We start from the raw sequence: 3,912 nt of genomic DNA on the forward strand, positions 1-3,912 counted from the left end.
ACTCAAGTAGCAATCTCAATTATCATAAAAAATTATTATCACTACTACAAGTAAAATTGCACCAATCAAAGGGATCAAATGACATTATTGGAGGTAACAAATGGAGGTAACAAAGAACAAGGTACATCTCAAGATAATCAGTGATTTCATAACCAAACATATCAATTTTAACTAAGAATCAAGTGTCAAGGTATTGTTAAAAGTACAAGAGCAAATTTCAACATAATCTTCTTGTGAAGCAGACAATGCGCTAAGCAATCAAGAGCAACAAGCACATGAACGAGACTATAATTCAACTTTCTATCACACATAAACAGTTTGTAAAATATGAAAGTCATAACTAGTAATTCAATTTTACGACTAAGAGAACTTCTACACTAAACATACATAGAACTTTCATCACATTGCACATAAGAAGAAGAATTAAATTGCTAAGATGAGATAATGATTTTAAATTAAATGTACCCGGATGGATCGTTAAATATCCATTTTTTGACCAGTTTGAAACATTCAAAAGCTTCTCTATCGTTTGCCTTGTTCACTGGTTCAAGCTGTTGCCCGGAAATGAGAGAGAGGAGAGGAAGCAGGCGACTGGCCACCACTGCTGGCATCGTTTGGTTGTTGGCTTCGCTGGAGAACACATGCCGGAGTTTGCCTGGTCGTTGATGTTCTTCAAGGGGTGGCTGCCGATTTTGTGACGGAGATGACTGCTGCTGTTGTTGTTTACATTTTGTTGGCTAGTGGTGTTATTTCAGCTGGCTGGAGCTCCTGGGGCTGCTGCCATCACTGGAGTTGCTTGGTTGCTGCTATGGCCGTTTGCTTTCGTTTGCCTCAACGGAGAAAGGGGAGGAGAGAAACAGAGGCACACAGCTGCTGGACTTGCCGAAACGGCTGTTTTCCTCTCCTGGCTACTGTACACCGCCAGAAAGAGAGAGAAGGGAGAAGAGAGGACAAGAAGCGAGGGCAGAGAGAGAGTCGCCGGTGGAGAGAAAAGGTGGGAGAAAGGGCGGCTAGAGAGGGAGGAAAGGAGGAGTAGAAAAATTGAATAGTTAGGGTTTGGGTCTTTTGATGTCAAAAAGGAAAGAAAGGATAAGTGAATTTGAACGTTAACTTTTAAAGAGATGAGGGGCGAGATTCAATATCAAAAGATGGATGTTCCAGATTATGAGATGAAATCTCAAAATCACATTGGATTGAATCTGAATGGCTAAAATTGCAATAAAAATTAGCTAGAATTGTAATGTAAGAGTGGATATAATTGAAATACATTTGGAATTGAATAAACTAGAATTGAAAGAAATTATAATAGAATATACTAATATTTAAATGATTTTGAGGAAAAGTAAAAAGAGATAATATCCAATTAAAATATTATATATATTATAATGCTTTTTTATATAATTAAGCTCACTTAAATTTTTAAACATTTAAGTAAAATAAATTATTTTGAAATTTATTAATAATTCTAAAATATTTTAATAAACTTTTTTTATAAAGCTTAAATATATATTTTTCTACAAAATACACTAACATTTTGAACTAGAAATATACTTAAAAAAATACATATTTAATTGAATAACATTTTGTGAAATATTTAAAGGTCGTCAAAATTGGGTCTCAACAATCGTACAAGAATGAAATAAACAAATAAATAAAAACTTTCATAAAAAAATATAATGAACCCTCAAAAAGTTACATTCTAATTAATCTTTTAAAAAACATTAGAAAGAACGAAAAAGAAAATTAAAAATTCTAGACCGTGAAATGACAACATTTAGTTATCAAAATCATCATTTTCTTTTTTAAAAAGGAAACTTAAAAAATACAAAAATCACCTCCATGAGTAGTCTCACAAAGTAAGTTTGAATATGCCGACCGCACACAACAGAGATTGACAAATTATTTCGATAACTCTGCCTTGATGAACAACAAAATAGACATTGAAAAGAACGTAACAAAGAAAATCTAAACTCAAAGATAATGAAATAACAAGAACAAATAATTTATAAACATTCTTATTATAAAAAAATAAACCCCAAAAAATAAAGTTTGTTAAAATGATTTAATTTCTTTCACATCTATGATAACATACGTCAATAATTGTGACATCTTTGCTTAGCTTTTTGTAATTTCTATGAGTCAAAAACATTCATCATCCTAGCTTGTGGTTTATCAAAATCAGTCATATTTCTTTTATGCATTGGAAAAATAAAAATCAATAAAAAGGAAATCAAACCAAATAATGTTTTCCTTAATTATAAACATATGCATTCCAATATTTGCATGCAAACCATATAATATTAAAAAAGATCATATCAACAACAACAAAAACACAACATAAGTAACTTGGTTTCTTGATTCTTGATTTAGTGTGCATAAAGGAACAAAGAAAGAAAGTAACAAAAATTTTAAGAAGTTTGATTTTTCTAGACTATTATAACTTGAATAGTTAATGTGTGACGAGGTCTTTTGAATCAGAAAAATATAGTTGATCTCAACTATTTCTTCCATGACTTACAAAACACAGTTGATCTTGGCTTTTCATTTTCTTGTTTGTTTTACCTTATTTAGAGTGTGTTTAGGTCAATTTGCCTACGATTTTTTTTAGTATATGAAACTTCTTATCAACACCTATATCAGGTAATCTTAGATTGAGGCAAATATATGATTTCACTTTTATGAATTTCTGTTGTGACACACTACAATATAAGGCATAATTATCAACAAAAATATCTGTCGGTAGATCTATCAAATTGGCTTATAAAATCGAGTTACTTACCAATTACTAATGAAAATTTAAGTATTGCTAAAAGGCTTGTTGGTAAATTTTGCCAACCAATTATAATCGTTGGTAAACTTACTTAACAAAAAACCGGTTGGTAACAACCTGAAGATTTTGTTAGTAATTTATGAAAATTTGCTCTAACATTTTCCTTGGCAAATTTTCCAACCAAAATGCTGACATTTTCGTAGATATGTTAACTGTTACTTTAAGAATATAAATAGAAAGTTAAATAACTTGAGAACTCCTCATCTTTTTATTAAAATGCTGACGTTTACTAGCAGAAGACAAATATAATATTTCAAAATTACATATAAAGCAATATACAAGATATGGTTTCCAGAATACAACAGAAAAGAGTGGTTTCAATTACATCAAATAATTAATCTCCACCCATAAGAAAAAAAGAGTTTATCATCATCCACAGAATAATAGTTGACATCAGAAGTATCAGAATGATATTGTGTCCACTTTAATTACACTAGATAGCCCTAAGCCTCTCTTCATAGCATAAAAGAGGGAAAATAAATTAAAAAAGAAACTATATAACATGCACAATACCATGGAGATTTTTGGACACAGTTCAATAAACAACTTACCTCATAGAATATTTGCACCGATGTAATTGACATCTCCTTGTAGTAGTTATTAAGGGTGTGATTGGTATGAACGGAAATTTTTTATGGAAAATGTTTTCAAATTTTCTCATGTTTGGTTGGGACAAAAGTTTTGGAAAATGTTTTCCAAATCAACTTATTTTCCTCAAAATTAAGGAAAATGATTTCCCTTCGAAAGTAAAGGAAAACATTTTCCAAAACTCTCATCCAACTTCAAATTATATCTTTTTTTTTAAAAAAAAATATCAATTTCTAAAAATAGTTTCAATTCAAATTTTATATTTTCACTCCGCCCCCCCCCCCTCCAGACCTTGATCATCCCTCCACTGCCCTCCAAAAAACAAAATTTCTTTTTAAAAAAATATTTTGAATTTTAAAATTTTCTTTTGTCACCCTAACCATTGACTCTACCCACCCACCCTCCTCCCACACCTCCAAAAAAAGTAAGTTGTTTTTAAAAAATATTTTCAATTAAAATTTTAATTTTTCACCCCTACTAGACCTCCACACCCC

This window comes from Solanum pennellii, chromosome 1 (genome assembly GCF_001406875.1).
Source record: "Solanum pennellii chromosome 1, SPENNV200".
Taxonomy (NCBI): domain Eukaryota; kingdom Viridiplantae; phylum Streptophyta; class Magnoliopsida; order Solanales; family Solanaceae; genus Solanum; species Solanum pennellii.